A 17,270-nucleotide genomic window follows, 5' to 3' on the forward strand; every position below is an offset into this window, starting at 1 on the left:
TGGGGGCAGGGAAGATGGCCCATGGTAACACAGTGAGATAGAGACAGGAACATGGAAATAAGAGAGGCATCAGGCCAGGCTTGGGTCTCCAGGTTAGGCATCTAGATACACAGCTGGGGTGGGGCCACCACTAACCAGGGTTTCCTAAAGTGGAGAGTCACCAAGCCTCCTAGGTCTGAAGGTGGCAAAGTTTATAAGGTATTTTCACCTCCTCAACAGCTTTATAGGCAAACAGGAATAGTACCATCATCATTCATGCCATTTTTCACACATGTGGGAAAAATGTGGGAAGTGGGGCACAGAGAGGTCCAAATTTGTACAAGTAATTCAAGTCCTTCTGTTGGTCTGTGTTGCCAGAGGCTTACTTGAGGGTGGAAGTCAGCCAGGACCCCATTCTGCTAGAAGTGTCCTTAGCTAAGTGGAACTGATGATTTCAGCTAAGGGAACACCAAGATACTGTTCTGAACCCCGGGGGGAGGAGTGTTTCCAGAAGGAAGGGTTCCTGGGGGCTCGGTTCTGATCCCAGCTAAGAATGGGGACCCAGTCCCCACCTGAGGAAGGGGGAATTTTCCCATCCTATTTCTTAACCTCACCTACCAAAAGCCAGGTTTTCTGCCTCCATACCCATTCCCCTGTCTGGCTTGGCCCCTCTACTCCCAGGGGACACTTCCTTACTCCAGAGAGCCACAGGGAGAGCAGAACTCTGGTTCCCATAGCAACATGGCCAGGTTCACAAGGCAACAAGGTCTTGCCTTTGCAGTCAGCTCCATTATAACTGTCAGTGGCCAAGGCAATTTTAGGTCAGCCTACGAGATTAATTTGCAGCTTTCTCAACACAGAAGCCCCCAGCATGGAAGAAAAGGTAAGTCGTCAGCCCAAACCACATGGGTAATCCAGGATGAAATCCAGTGATCCTGAGTTTCCCCACTCACACCTGAGGAAGCCCGCCCAGTTAGATTGCGTATGGTCTGCTACTCAGCCCATGACCTCTGAAAATGTCATGGGCGGCATGCGAGGGTGCATAGAGACTTCCAGTATGGGCCAGCACATGCTGATACACACTACATCAGGGCTGGTGCTCACCTCTCTCTCAGCCCCACCCCTGGGTCAAGGGTCGAGGGCTTCCTTCCTGTTTAGGAAGGGAAGACATAAGCAGCAGCTCCAAGGAGCTCCAAGCAGCAGCTCCACATGGGTGTGTGGCTGTCAAGAAACACTGTGCTCCTTGTATTCACCACTTCAGAGGGAGTTTTGACAACCTCTTTGGGACCTGCCAGAGCCTCGTCCTGCTGGGCAATGGTGGTCTGCCCAACTGGAAGGCTCTGCCCCAGCCCGAGCCCTCTCATGCTTCCTCAATGGTCTCCCTAATAATGAGCCAGCACTGTGGACGGACAACAAGGGCCTCTTCATTGCCTGAGGCTCAGTTAGATGACCCTTCATCACGGGCGCTGCGTGGAGCCCTAGCGACACCTGCTCCACTGCTCCACAGCTGAAGCCTATGATACGGCAGGCGTGATGTTGAGGAGGAAAGCCTGGTGCAGATCCTCACCGTATTCAGGTGAGTGCATGCTCACGTACGCCAAGGGTGTGAACAGGTCATTTACTGCCAGCCGGGAATAGTTAGGGTAAGCCTTCCAGCCTAAGTTTCAATCCATTGCATTTGAACAACATATTAAAAGGCCTACTATGGGGGTGCCTGGGTGGCTCAGTCGGTTAAGCGTCCAACTTCGGCTCAGGTCACGATCTCGCGGTCCATGAGCTCGAGCCCCGCGTCGGGCTCTGTGCTGACCGCTCACGAGCCTGGAGCCTGTTTCAGATTGTGTCTCCCTCTCTCTCTGACCCTCCCCCGTTCATGCTCTGTCTCTGTCTCAAAAATAAACGTTTAAAAAAATTTTTAAAAAAAAGGCCTACCATGAAGACAGCACATTGCAACATCCTTATTAGAACAAGTGGACCGAAGGAGAATAACAAGTGCTACCAGTTAACGTGTGCTCAGGGCCAAGCCCTGCACTGAGCACCCGACACGTACTATGCTCTCCACACCTCACTACAACCTGATGAGGTAGGGCTGGGTTTTTTTGTTTTGTTTTATTTTTACAGAGAAGGAAACAAGGTTCAGCAAAGTGAAGTTACTCACCCAAGGTCACACAGCCAGGAAGCAGGGCTGCTGGAATTTGAACCGAGAATTGACTCCAGATCCCACGTTAATACTCTTCCACTGAATCTGGAAGAGCAAATAAAAAGGCAGTTCAAGACAACAGTCCGTGTGCAACCACCCAACACAGGGGAGTCATCAGCTTAAGGAGTCAGGAGGGGAAAAGGTAGCAAGTTTGCAAGGAAAAGTGACAGGGGCCACCCTAAAACCTGTCTCACGGAGGCGAAGAGTCTCTCATCAGAATGATACTGTGCACAGGAGAGTTCAGGATGGGGAGGGAGATAGGTATGCTGTCGTTTTACCTGTTAGATCTAAGCTGCACGTGGAATCTGAAACCCGCGGGAACAGGGAGAGCAGGGAGAGGCCAAGGAAAGAGGCCGCTCCCCATCAGCAGGTGGCAGGTGGAATAAGCAAGGGGGCTTGCACACGAGGCTTGTCTTGGGCTCCGGAGGACAGCAGATCCCAGTGCCCACCCGCCAGAACCTTAACAGTTTACACACTGGCCTTAACTGACAGGGTTAATCCCATGCCTCTGGCCTCAGCAACACCTTGCTCTCTCAGAGCTACAGCCTTGAAAATGACTTCCGCTGCGGGAATGGTGGGCGGAGCTATATTCCAAGAACAGGGGAGGGGGAGGAGCCTCCAATTGCCCTGAGGTCAAATGGCAAGTCACTTCCCTTGATGACCTCCTCCTACACACCAGAGAAAGCTTCACCTGCCCACGACTGTTACATGAGCAAAAAATGAACACCTAGTAGTAACAGCAATGGGGCCTGGAGTCCGGGAGGGTGCTCTCTTCGCCTGCACGGACACGGAGAAATTAGGAGCTGGGCTCACCACGCCTGAGGGGCTGTGGGCAGCTGTGGGGGGCTGTCCAGTAAGGCCTCAAGGAAATGGGGGAGGATGTGGTCCTGAGACTGACGAGTGTGCGGGGGCGGGGCTGGGTCAAGACAAGGAGCTGGTCTGCATAATCAGGAGATTGCCTACCAGCTGGCCTGGCTGGGCCATTGTAAGGCATTTGTAAAAGACAAGGTTAGGTTGAGCACAAGAGGACCCAGGTTTCTCCTGTTGGAAAGGGAGGCACAACCGAGCAGGGGAGGCAGCAAGGAGTTAGACTGGAACTGGAGACACAGGGCCAGGGGATTCAGTTGTTAATGGACACAGATGACTGTATCACTAGGATTTAATCATGAAGAAACCTCAAAGCCAAACTGAGAAACGTTCTAGAAAGTATCTGGTCCATACTTTTCAAAAATGCTAAAGTCACAGGATGGAAAAACTGAGGCACTATTCCAGATTGAAGAGCACTCAAGAGTTGTAGTAAGAAAGTGCAGTGTGGGATCCTGGATGAATCCTGGAACAGAAAGCAAGGACCTGCTGATACAAGACATTTACTGAGGTAATCAGCAAGATATGAATGGCTCTGTAGATTGGATAGTATTCTTGCATCAGTGTTAATGTCCTCACTTATAGTCGTACTGAGGTTATGTAAAAGAGTGTCCTTGTTTGGGGAAAATACCTACCGAAGTATTTAGAGGAAATTAGCCATATCTGCAGCTTACTGTCAAATGGTTCAGAAAAAGCACTGGGAGACAGACACAGAAAAAATAATAAGACAAACATGGGAAAATGCCAATAAATGAAGAATTTGACTTACGAGTATACAGGAATACTTTGTTCAGTTTTTTCAAACTTTCTATAAATTTTGAATTATTTTACAAATTTTATTTTTTAATTTTATTTTTTATTTTTTAAAATTTACATCCAAATTAGTTAGCATATAGTGAAACAATGATTTCAGAAGTAGATTCCTTAATGCCCCTTACCCATTTAGCCCATCCCCCCTCCCACAACCCCTCCAGTAACCCTCGGTTTGTTCTCCATATTTATGAGTCTCTTCTGTTTTGTCCCCCTCCCTGTTTTTGTATTATTTTTGTTTCCCTTCCATTATATTCATCTGTTTTGTCTCTTAAAGTCCTCATATGAGTGAAGTCACATGATTTTTGCCTTTCTCTGACTAATTTCACTCAGCATAATACCCTCCAGTTCCATCCACATAGTTGTAAATGGCAAGATTTCATTCTTTTTGATTGCCGAGTAATACTCCATTGTATGTGTGTATATGTGTGTGTGTGTATATATATATATATATATATATATATATATATATATATATATATACCACATCTTCTTTATCCATTCATCCATCGATGGACATTTGGGCTCTTTCCATACTTTGGCTATTGTTGATAGTGCTGCTATAACATGGGGGTGCATGTGTCCCTTTGAAACAGCACACCTGTATCCCTCGGATAAATGCCTAGTAGTGCAATTGCTAGGTCGTAGGGCAGTTCTATTTTTAGTTTTTTGTGGAACTTCCATACTGTTTTCCAGAGTGGCTGCACCAGCTTGCATTGCCACCAACAACGCAAAAGAGATCCTCTTTCTCCGCATCCTCACCAACATCTGTTGTTGCCTGAGTTGTTAATATTAGCCATTCTGACAGGTGTAAGGTGGTATCTCAGTGTCGTTTTGATTTGTATTTCCCTGATGGTGAATGATGTGGAGCATCTTTTCATGTGTCGGTTGGCCATCTGGATGTCTTCCTTGGAGAAGTGTCTCTTCATGTCTTTTGCCCATTTCTTCACTGGATTATTTGTTTTTTGGGTGTTGAGTTTGATAAATTCTTTATAGATTTTGGATACTAACCCTTTATCTGATATGTCATTTACAAATATCTTCTCCCATTCTGTTGGTTGCCTTTTAGTTTTGCTGATTTTTTCCTTTGCTGTGTAGAAGCTTTTTATTTTGATGAGGTCCCAGTAGTTCATTTTTGCTTTTGTTTCCCTTGCCTCTGGAGACATGTTGAATAAGTTGCTGTGGCCAAGATCAAAGAGGTTTTTGCCTGCTTTCTCCTCGAGGATTTTGATGGCTTCCTGTCTTACTTTGAGGTCATTCATCCATTTTGAGTTCATTTTTGTGTGTGGTGTAAGAAAGTGATCCAGGTTCATTCTCCTGCATGTCACTGTCCAGTTTTCCCAGCACCACTTGCTGAAGAGACTGTCTTTATTCCACTGGATATTCTTTCCTGCTTTGTCAAAGATTAGTTGGCCATACATTTGTGGGTCCATTTCTGGGTTCTCTATTCTGTTCCATTGATCTGAATGTCTGTTTTTGTGCCAGTACCATACTGTCTTGATGATTATAGCTTTGTAATACAGCTTGAAGTCTGGGATTGTGATGCCTCCTGCTTTGGTTTTCTTTTTCAAGATTGCTTTGGCTATTCTGAGTCTTTCCTGGTTCCATACAAATTTTAGGATTATTTGTTCTAGCTCTGTAAAGAATGCTGGTGTTACTTTGATAGGGATTGCATTGAATATGTAGATTGCTTTGGGTAGTATTGACGTTTTAACAATATTTGTTCTTCCTATTCAGGAGCATGGAATCTTTTTCCATTTTTTCATGTCTTCTTCAATTTCTTTCATAAGCTTTCTATAGTTTTCAGTGTATAGATTTTTCACCTCTTTGGTTAGAATTATTTCTAGGTATTTTATGGTCTTTTGTGCAACTATAAATGGGATCTATTCCTTGATTTCTCTTTCTGTCGCTTCACTGTCGGTGTATAGGAATGCAACCGGCTTCTGTGCATTAATTTTATATCCTGCAACTTTGCTGAATTCATGAATCAATTCTAGCAGTTTTTTGGTGGAACCTTTTGGGTTTTCCATATAGAGTATCATATCATCTGCGAAGAGTGAAAGTTTGACCTCCTCCTGGCCGATTTGGATGCCTTTTATTTCTTTGTGTTGTCTGATTGCAGAGGCTAAGACTTCCAATACTGTGTTGAATAACAGTGGTAAGAGTGGACATCCCTGTCTTGTTCCTGACCTTAGGGGGAAAGCTCTCAGTTTTTCCTCATTGAGGATGATATTAGCGTTGGGTCGTTCATATATATCGCTTTTATGATCTCGAGGTATGCTCCTTCTATCCCTACTTTCTTGAGGGTTTTCATCAAGAAATGATGCTGTATTTTGTCAAATGCTTTCTCTGCATCTATTGAGAGGATCATATGGTTCTTGTCCTTTCTTTTATTGATGTGATGAATCACGTTAATTGTTTTGCGGATATTGAACCAGCCCTGCATCCCAGGTATAAATCCCAGTTGGTCGTGGTGAATAATTTTTTTAATGTATTGTTGGATCCGGTTGGCTAATATCTTGTTGAGGATTTTTGCATCCATGTTCATCAGGGAAATTGGTCTATAGTTCTCCTTTTTAGTGGGGTCTTTGTCTGGTTTTGGAATCAAGGTAATGCTGGCTTCATAGAATGAGTTTGGAAGTTTTCTTTCCATTTCTATTTTTTGGAACAGTTTCAAGAGAATAGGTGTTAACTCTTCCTTAAATGTTTGGTAGAATTCCCCTGGAAAGCCATCTGTCCCTGGACTCTTGTTTTTTGGCAGATTTTTGATTACTAATTCGATTTCCTTACTGATTATGGGTCTGTTCAAATTTTCTATTTCTTCCTGTTTCAGTTTCGGTAGTGTATATGTTTCTAGGAATTTGTCCATTTCTTCCAGATTGCCCATTCTATTGGCATATAATTGCTTATAATATTCTCTTATTGTTTTTATTTCTGCTGTGTTGGTTGTGATCTCTTGAATTATTTTACAAATTTTAAAAGAGATTCTATTTGTGGCTGAAATCAAAAACACAAGAAACAACAGGTGTTGGCCAGGATGTGGAGAAAAAGGAACATTGTTTCCCTGTGGATGGGAATGCAAACTGGTGCAGCCACTGTGGAAGACAGTATGGAGGTTCCTCAAAAAAATTAAAGATAGAACTACCCTATGATCCAGTAATCACACTACTGGATATTTATCCAAGAAATATGAAAACACTAATTTGAAGGGATATATGCACCCCAATGTTTATAGCAGCATTATGTACAATAGCCAAATTATGGAAGCAGCCCAAGTATCCATCAACTGATGAATGGATAAAAACATGTAGTAAATATATAAAATATTTATATACAACAAATTACATATAATTATATGTAATACAAAATACATACAATTATATAATACAAAATATGTATAATTATATATAATACAAAATATATATACAAAATTATATACAATAAATACACTTTATATATACAATAGTATTCGGCCATAAAAACTAATGAAATCTTGCCATTTGCAACGACATCAATGGAGCTACAGAGTATGATGCTGAGCAAAATAAGCCAGTCAGAGAAAGACAAATACTATATGATTTAACTCGTGTGGAATTTAAGAAACAAAACAAATGAACAAAGGGGGGAAAAAAGACAAACCAAAAACCAGACTTTTAACTATAGAGAACAAACAGATGGTTACCAGAGGGGAGGGGCGGGTGGGGGGGGGGTGAAACAGGTGAAGGGGATCAAGAGTACATTTATCATGAGGAACACTGAGTAATATATGAAATTGTTGAACCACTATATTATAAAACACAGTATGTTAACTACACTGCAATTAAAATAAAATTTGTTTTAAAAAGACATTCTAGGGGCACCTGGGTAGTTCAGTCAGTTAAGCATCTGGCTTCGGCTCAGGTCATGATCTCACAGTTCATGGGTTTGAGCCCCATGTCAGGCTCTGTGCTGACAGCTCAGAGCCTAGAGCCTGTTTCGGATTCTGTGTCTCCCTCTCTCTCTGCCCCTCCCCCGCTCATGCTCTGTCTCTCTCTCTCCCTCAGAAATAAAATAAACATTAAAAAATTTTTTTAAATAAAAAGACATTCTAGGGGTGCCTTTGTGGCTCAGTCGGTTAAGTCTCTGACTCTTGATTTCAGCTCAGGTCATGATCTCACGGTTGATGGGATGGAGCCCTCAGTCGGGCTCTGGGCGGACAGTGTGGAGCCTCCTTGGGACTCTCTCTCTCTCTGCCCCTCCCTCGCTCATGCCCTCTCTCTTTCTCTCTCAAAATAAATAAACATTAAAAAAAGACATTCTATTGTGCTCCATGACATATTTGGCTGTTACTGCCGCTTCACCTACTCTAATTAATATGTAACTATTTTTTCCAGGAAGCTGTCAGAATATATCATTAACATAAACCTTTATTGAGTGCCGACTGTGTGCCAGCCATTGTGCTAGCTTTATAGGACTGAAGAAGACTCAATGTGGTCTCTGCCCTCGGGGAACTCTCAGTGAGATATAGTAGGTAGTAAGAAAATTCTATGACTTTTAATCCCAACTATGGTAAATGCTGGGGGAAGCGTTTATTACAGGGTGATCTAATCTAATCTGGGGGTGTCATGGAAGGTCTCTTCAAAGAAATGGTGTTTAACAGTTCAAGAAAGTTATTCCAGGTAAAAGACAGATTACAGTCAAAATGGAAGTTCAATACGCTATCGTGTTCTTTTCAAGGTTTTGGACATCCCCTAAAGAAATTTTTTTTTCCTTGTGAAAATGTTGAGAAACTAGTCAATGTGTATATGAGTCCGCCCAAGGATTGCCATTGATATTTGAATAATTTTAAACTTCTTGAAATTGACCTTGCTACTTTATAACTTATTATTTACGCTGCTACCAGGGGACGCTGTTGAAAACATTGATAAGACCATATCTCTTTCTGCTTCAAGCCCTCCATTACTTCCCATCTGTATCTATTATCTATTGCTGCAGAGATACTGCCTAGCAAACAACAAAACCACAGTAGCATGTAACCACGAATATGTGGGCTTCTGCTGGCTGGACTGGGCTCAGAGGCTCTGGGTTGGGCTCACTCTACATACCAGAGGGCCAGCTGCACATTGTTTGATCTAGGATGGCCTCAGCACTGTTCCACAGTTCCATCCTCCAGCAGACTAGCCCAGGCAAGTTCTCACGACCAAGGCAGAGGAACAAGAATAAGTAATTCCAACCATGCAAGTGTTTCTTGCGCCGCCTCCACTTGAATCCTGTTTGCTAACGTGCCATTGGTCAAAGCAAGTAACATGGCCAAGCCCGGAATCAGATAGAAAGGCAGTGCTAAGTGACATGGCAACAATCATGGCCATAAGGAGGAGTGAACAACTGGGGTCATTAACATGATCAAACAGAATATCTCACACGGAATAAAATCCAAGTGCCTCACTACAGCCTACGTGATCTGGCCCTGTTGACCTTTCAAATGTCACCTTGCTTTACAGAGTGCTAATTTTTGGAGCTTAGTATAGGACCTGGCACATTAAGTGTGCAATAAATATTTCTTCCTTAAATGAATTAATGAATGAATGTAACATTGTCTTCTTCCTCTGATACATATGTGCTGCTTAATTGGGAGTTAATTTGTCTCTAAAAAATTCAATATGTTTTTTTTTATTTCTTTTCAGCTTTAGCATATATCATAAATGCTTCTATTCCTCCTCCACAAAGTCTGGAAACCTAAAAAATGTTTAAGCCATTGTAACAGCAACAGATATCCTTATGAATTGGGCTTTATTTTAAGGTACTAATTGGATAGCTGTCCCATAAAGTTCCTGGAAAGATAATAGCATAGTGGTGTCTCCTTGCAGTAAATACTTCAGGATTAGAGAAAGAAGAAGACTCAGGCTGCAGACAAATCAGGAAAAGGAAGACGGAGTTTACCCAAACCATGGTTATTGCACTACCTCTGATAGAACGTCTGTTTTAGGAGCTGCTTCTCTCCTGGAATGTTCTGGGCCTATAGCATAAATCTGGAGACGCTTGCAGTTGAGCAGTTTGAGGAATCCTGTAGTCCAACGTGTTTCCTCTGGAAGCATGTTAAAGAGTTATTATGGATTGTGGAGTCCAAACTGTTACCTCCACATCCGTGTTTGTTCATTGTGTCCCCAGAACCTAGCTCAGTGGGCTGGAAATCAGTTCTCTGTGTAATGAATGAATGATCCAGGTAAAATGAATAAAGATCACGAAAATGGAGAGAATATGAAAAATGACAAGGGAAATGCCAGCACCCGGTAACTGGTTTGATATGGGGACAAAGGTAGGTAATAAAGAAGCCAAAGAAGGCCTTTGGGGTCTTTGGCATCTGAGGACTCAGGAGCAAAATTTGCAGGATTCTTCAGGATTTAGAAATGGTGTAGCCAATTCTCTTCAGTGCTCTGACCGTAATCCCCAGATGCCCTTACCATTTCTGTGCATGCCAACTCACTCCCAGTGGCCACACCTACATCTCTGTCAGAGGCCTGGCTTCAGGCTTTGCCATTGAGCCCATCTACCTGGTATCTCAAAGTCAACATCCCCAAGATGGGTATTGGGGTATAACTATTCCAGCCGCCTCCCCCTTTGAGATAAATCTGAGGTATGGTTGTTTTTGTTTTTGTTTTGAGGTCTCTCAAAGTTTCCCCCAGGGGATTAATCTTCAGGTGCCCACTGTGGCAGCTGGATTAACAACCCATTCTTTATTTGCTGCCTTTTCTTCCTTAAATTACCTCCCTCCGCATCTATTCATATTCCTTACACCTCCCAATAAAGTACTTGTGCTCTAGTCCTTGGCTCAGAGTCTGCTCTGGGGGAACCCCATGCTAAGACAAATGGGCTGTGAGCAAAGCAATCCTAGAACAAGAACTGTGCTCCAGCAAGATACATCTTGCAACCCACACCTAACTGGAGGAGCTCCCTGTGCACCCCGCCTACCTAACCCCCGTATTTCCCTTTCCCACCCATCATGGGCCTCAGCTCTGAGGATTCCAAAGCGCCCTAAATGTGCAGCTTTGCTATTTCTTTCACAGGATATAGAATCCATTTTTGCTTTATCTCTTTCCAGACAGTTGGTTTGCTTTAATGGACTTCTCTTCCGCCTGTGCATAATTCTTCTCTAAATTAACTTCTCTTCTCAGCCCCACATAATACACACTGGGCTGTCAGCTCATTACTTTTACATCCTTCCTTCTTCTGTTTATGCAAAGGTTTAATTAACTATGAATTGCTGTGTAGGCAACAGGAAAAAGCCCACCCATCCTGCCATGTGGGGCTGTGGGGCTCAACCTTGATGAGGAATGAATCGACAAAGAAGTATCATGAGAAAAGGCCAGAAGGTGAGGCGAGAGCATAAAGATTTTAATCCTCTTGCCACCATTTTCAGGGATTCATTTATCCACTAAATATGAAGTTGCTGCTGTGTGCTTGGCATTGTCCCAGGTGTGAGGGTGAGTGAAGCAGAGAGACATGAGCCCTGCCCTCACAGAGTTTATCATCTACTGGGAGAAAAAGGCAAATAGTGGCTTAGCTATCAATTGCCATATAATAAATTACCCATGACTTGCTTCAAATGACAATAAACATTCATTATATCTCACATTTCAACTCCAGTATCTCAAATGGGGTCACACGTAGGTCAGGACGTCAGGTCAGGAACCACTTGACTGGGCAGTTCTGGTGGAAGGTCCCCTGTGAGATTGCAGTTAAAATCACTTGGGCTGCAGACAGCTGATGGCTTGACTGGGTTGATAGATCCATTTCCAAGGTGGTTTGTTCATGTGGCTGGCAAGTTGGTGCTGGCTGTTAGTAGGAGGCTCCAGTCATTGTTCTTGGGGGCCTCTCCATGGGATGCTTAAGCATCGCTATGGCAAGGCAGCTGGCTTCCCTAAGCAGGGCAAAGCTATGCCCTTTATGACCTTGAAAGTCATACAGCATTTCTGCTAGACTCTAGCGATCACACAAACCAAGAAGATTCAGTGTGGGAGGAGATACACAATGACATAAATACTGGGAGGTGAGGATCATTGGGTGCCATCTCAGAGACTGTCTACCATGATAAGTAAACAAGTAAAGACAAAAAATACACATTGTGATCAGTGATGTTAAAAGAGAGTAATATTGATAGTGACTGGCAGAGCACAGCAGGTTACACAGTGAAGGAAGTCAGAGAAGGTCTCTTTCTAGCTGTGTAAATCAACAAAATTTCCCTAGGCTTTTTTATCCCTCAGTGAACTCATCAATAAAAGGGAAACAATAATCATTCCTCGCTCCCAGGGTGCTGTGAAGCTTAAATGGGATCAGAAGTATAGAAGTTCAATTGCTATTCTGGTTTCTGCATGTGAGTGGCTATATCTCTGCTTCCAAAGGACCAATAACCCTAACTGGGATAGGTAGGTGGCCCCGGTGCTGCCAGTTTCTGAAGGGAAGTCATAAGAACATTTGGGCAGAGACCAGAGCTATGAGGACCCAGCTGGGCTGCACATCAGCAAAAGAGAGACTTGATGGTTCTCCAGCTTCCAGCTAAGACAACGCACTTGGCTAAAGAGTGTTCGTCAAGCTCTGTGACCTGGGCAAGCACAGATGTTAGCAGTGGTAATTTGTTCCTCGGGAGAAGGACATCTTTTCCACAAAATTTCAGCCCAGTTGGTGCTAGACAGAGCAAAAGAATTTTAGAATTCACAATTCTGGATGTGAAAGAGAGGCACAGCTGGATCTTGTCTTTTTTCCACCCTCTGTCCTGAGCAGGAAATGAGAGTCAGGACCCACTCCTGGAGCTTTATTTTGCCACCTGCTGGACATCTTCAAGTTTCTCTGTCCTCATGAGCAAAAGGAGATGGTTTGACCATCAGCAAAGATAAAAAATATGACACACAATGCTGAGATGGTGCAAGAAATGGGCACTGTTCCACAAGACTGAAGGGAGTAAAAGTTGATTTGGACCCTGTGAGGTGGGGGGTGGGGGGGTGCACTGACAATCATGGCAATCATTCATTTTTAAAGAAAATATCTCTGAAGGAGCAATGCATACATAGAATTTACCTTAACAAAATAATTAAGGATGTGCACCAAGTCATACATATTTACATGGAAATATTTTTGTGAGACGTTATTACATTGTAAAAAGAAATTTGCAAGATAATACATGCAATATGATCCTACTCTTTTGGAAAAAGACACAGGGTTTTGATCAACATAGTGGTGAAAGTTCATGTTTTCACAAGGGAAATTACAAAATATTTAGAACTGAGAAGCGGTGAAACTACTGCATACCAATCTTACTGGGTAGAGCCAAAGCAGGACATCAAAGGAAATGTGAAGGCTTAATAAATTATCAAAGAAATGTGGTTTAGACTAGTAACTATACCTCAATATCTATTCTCCCTCTTTCCTATAATATAAACCTCTGGTTTCCAGGTTGGCACATGGCTACAGAATCTTCCCAAACATATTTCCCAGCCTCTCTTACAGTTAGAATGGCCAATGTTGAAGTTCTGGCCAATGGGCTATGGGAAAAAAAAAGTAATATGTACAGTTTTCTGATGATGTCCTCAACCTGACTCCTTGATACTTTTCACCTTCCTGCTGACCAAAATATACGTGTGGTAGCAGTAGGTTTGCTGTGACAGTAAATAATTTGTCCGGTTTTTGTCCAGGGTTTTCAGCACAGAGCTTCAAAAACCCTGGGAATGTCCTGAGTAATAGAGATCATCTCTTTTATGCAAATGAGATGCTCTAGGTAAGACCCTAGATAACTTCAGGATGGGGGTGGGGCACTGGTCACCAGAACGATAAAGCGTGTGATTAGTGGGCTGGGATTTTTAGCCACTTAACTTCTGGGGAGGGGAGGGGGATCTGGATATTGAGTTTAATCGTGTGGCCAATGATCCAATCAATCACACTTATGTCATCTAGACCCAATAAAAACCCTGGACGGAAAGCTCAGAGGAACTTCCAGACTGGTGTACACACTGATGTGCAGAGTGGGGGGTACACTCCAACTCCACAGGCAAAGGGCCTGGAAGTTCTGCATTCAGGATCCTCCCACTCTCTCCTGTGTTTATGCTTTAGGATAAAACTGTAATGGTAAGTATAGTACTTTCACTGAGTTCCGTGGATCATTACAGTGAATGATCACACCTGAGGGGTACTGTGGGCCCCCCCTCCTTGACTGGTAGCCAATTAGTCAGAAACTCAGGTGGCCTGGGGACACTACCTGTAGTTTGAAGTAGAGGCAGTCTTGTGAAAGAAAGCCTTTTTTTTTTTTTTTTTTTTAATTTTAGAGAGAGCTGGAGAGGGAGAGAAAGAGAGAGAAAATTTCAAGCAGGCTCCATGCTCAGTGCAGAGCCCAACACGGACTCAATCCCAACACGGGGCTCAATCCCATGACACTGGGATCGTGACCCGAGCCAAGATCAAGAGTCAGACGCTCAGCGAACTGAGCCACCTAGGTGCCCTAAAAGAATGAACCCATGAAGTTGTAAGATCTGATGCTAACTCTGGCTGGTTAGCCTCAGAATAGAACTGCAATATACCCAGCTGGAGTGGAAATAAGGTAGCATGACCAACTATACCAGTTTGCCCAGCATTGAGGAATTTCCCAGAACATGGGATTGCAGTGCTAACACCAGGAAAGTCCCAGGAAAACCAGGACCGATCACTCTCTGTTGTGGTGCTTCTATAGTTGTAAGGACAATGGCAACACCCTAAAAGACTGGTGGAGAAAAAGACAGAAAGATCCTGAGTCCCTAAGGATTTTATGGAGCAGAACCTCCTCCATGTAGGTCTCGACTGCCTACTTCTAGTGTTTTATATGAGAAATAAACATTTATCTTGTTAAAGTCACTATTTCTGGTAAACACAGATTCACCTAATTTTGGTACCTTTAAATGGAGCACTGAATATAGCAGAAACAAATATATATGTGGCTTTAGACTACTGGCTGGCTGATAGGCTTTGCTGACTCAGATATTACAGGTTGGAAAATTAGCAATCCTTGTTATGCGGTGATTAAATACTTGGCAAAATAGTAATGCTCTACTTTGGAAGACAGACCATGTGTTCACTGAGGCTATAGTGCTAGGGGAATATATACGTGATATAGAAAGAATGAGCCTGTGTTGCTGCTGCTTGTGGATTTCAGCGAAATCCTAATGAAGAGGTATATATCCAAGATAAAGCTAGCCAGTGTGCTAACAAAAATGGAAGAAAATACAGTGCTGAAGCACTCTCTGCCTGTGGTTTACAATCTACATTGACCAGGACTCTGGCCACTTGGGGCTTTTCAGGATTGAAAAGGCCAATCACCTTTATACCTCCAAACTGAAGCTATTAAGAATGATAGTTCTGTAGTGCCAGACTTAGCAGGAGATAATACCATAGCCCCAAAGTTTTATCAACACCTTCTTTTAAAAGATGTTTTTGCCATAAAATTGGAGCTGGCGTGGAGGAAGCTGTTAGATTAATGGAGTTGTCTTTCCCACCCAAGTCTTTGTTTTAGGTGCAACTAGTTAGCTCCCACTCCCTCGAAGGATAGAGCAATGAGCAAGACACCTTTAAAAGAAAAGTTTTTAAAAGCAACCAAGAATTTTCAGGCTTAAAAATCTATTCCTAAATAAGAGAGTTGGCTGTAGATGTTTGTCAGGGAACTGATGTGACACGTACCAGCAAGAGGTGAGCTCCAAGAGCTTTTTAGTCCACAAGGAGAAAGTGTTCTGCAAAGCGCACTTCAGATGTGGCCAAGAAGAATAATGGACAAGGAAGAACATCCGAAAAGGCAACACCAGGAGATGTCAAGGATGATGAAATAAATTCCTCCAAGAGAGAGAGTCAGAGGCTGCTGGATGGGTGGCAGGGTTTAGTCATGGTTAGGGAACATACGCCATTGTGTGTTTCACCTTTTCCTCTGTCCAAATGGGATTTTTGTATTGTTTTCCTGATCCGACTTCATCATTGTATACTGGCCATGTGAAAGGCTGATAATTTATCTTGTACTTTTTAAGTCACTGCATCTGGAGGAGCCACATCTAGACCCGATAGAGAGGACTGTGCATTACCTAGAGATCCTAGACTTTGAGTTGGATTCAGTAAGTGCAGAGAGCTTTAGAATTATCCCCTTTGGTGTAGGGATCATTGGGAAGATGGGCACACATGGATTTGGGGGTAACAAAGGGATGGACTGCCAGATGTTCCTAGTATCCATTATCTTTTTCTCCTGTAGTAATAAATCCCATGCTTTTTAGCTGGACATATGGCTTCTCAGAAAATCCAAATTTTCCAGCCTCTCTTGTGTGGCCATACGACTAAATTCTTATCAATGGGGAATGAACACAAGTGATGTATATAATTTCCAGGTAATTTCTTTTAGGGTGGAAGAAAAAGAAAATCCTTTCTTAGCCCCTTCCTCCTTCCTGCTGGCTGGAGACAGGCATAGAGATGAATTCTCTTGCATCAGATGGACACGAGCAATGGCCTACAAACAAGACAGAATGCTCCTGAGTCCCTAAGGCTTCTGCAAAGCAGTTACCATGCAAGCCCTGAATTCCCTACCTTCTAAATTTTCATGTGTGAGAAAAATAAACTATCATCTTATTTAAGCTACTGTTATTTGGGGTCTCTGCTGTTTGCAGCCAACGCTATAATGATAACTAACATAGGAAATATTGAGAATAAATGAATTATGCATTCACGTTTACAGCTAGAAAGAAAAAGTACAAAGAAGGAAATAAAAATAAGAGCAAAAATTAATGAAATCGAAAAAAATAGTTTTGACAAGAAGTTTTTGACAAACTTGACAAGAAGTTTTGACAAAGAAGAAGTAGGTTCTCTGAAAATATTAATTAGTAGGCAAACTTATTACAAGATTAATCAAGAAAAAAGATAAGGCACAAATAATATTCTCATTAGACCATAATTAAAATATAGAAAAAGTTTGTTTTTTAATCATGAAATTGTCACAAACAGCTTTGTGTTGACACAAGACATAGATACAGGAGGAATTTTCTATACAAAATTAAAAATACCAAAATTGACACAAAGAAAAAAATAGAAAACCTGAATACATCAATGACTATTTTTAAAATAGAATCATTTGTCAAAATTCTTCTACACCCCAAAAAATTTTTTTAAAAAATACCAGGCCCAGACAATTTTATAATCCAATTTTACCAGCACTCAAGGAACAAGATATTTCTGTATTATACAAATTCTTTTTGAGAAGAGAAAAGAAAAGATACTAGCCTATTTTATGAGGCTAGATTAACCTTGATTCTAAAACCAGATATGTATGGATAATTAATTATCCAGTCAGTCAGCTCTACTGCAGAGACAATCCAAAACTCTCTGTGGCTTATAAAAACAAAGATTTATTCCTCATTCGTATTACATGTGAACTATAGGTCATCTAAGGCCA

At 42.5% G+C, this 17,270-nt stretch overlaps 1 long non-coding RNA gene across 1 annotated transcript; it reads left to right on the top strand.

Annotated features, from left to right (window-relative positions):
* The first annotated feature begins 627 nt into the window (after positions 1 to 627).
* LOC123384307 lies at positions 628 to 16,465 on the top strand. Its single transcript, XR_006595175.1, has 5 exons — positions 628 to 862; positions 11,099 to 11,199; positions 13,516 to 13,598; positions 13,775 to 13,945; positions 16,227 to 16,465. It is a non-coding gene; the product is annotated as an uncharacterized LOC123384307 (long non-coding RNA).
* Positions 16,466 to 17,270: the final 805 nt, after the last annotated feature.

This window comes from Felis catus, chromosome A3 (genome assembly GCF_018350175.1).
Source record: "Felis catus isolate Fca126 chromosome A3, F.catus_Fca126_mat1.0, whole genome shotgun sequence".
In the NCBI taxonomy this organism is placed as follows: domain Eukaryota; kingdom Metazoa; phylum Chordata; class Mammalia; order Carnivora; family Felidae; genus Felis; species Felis catus.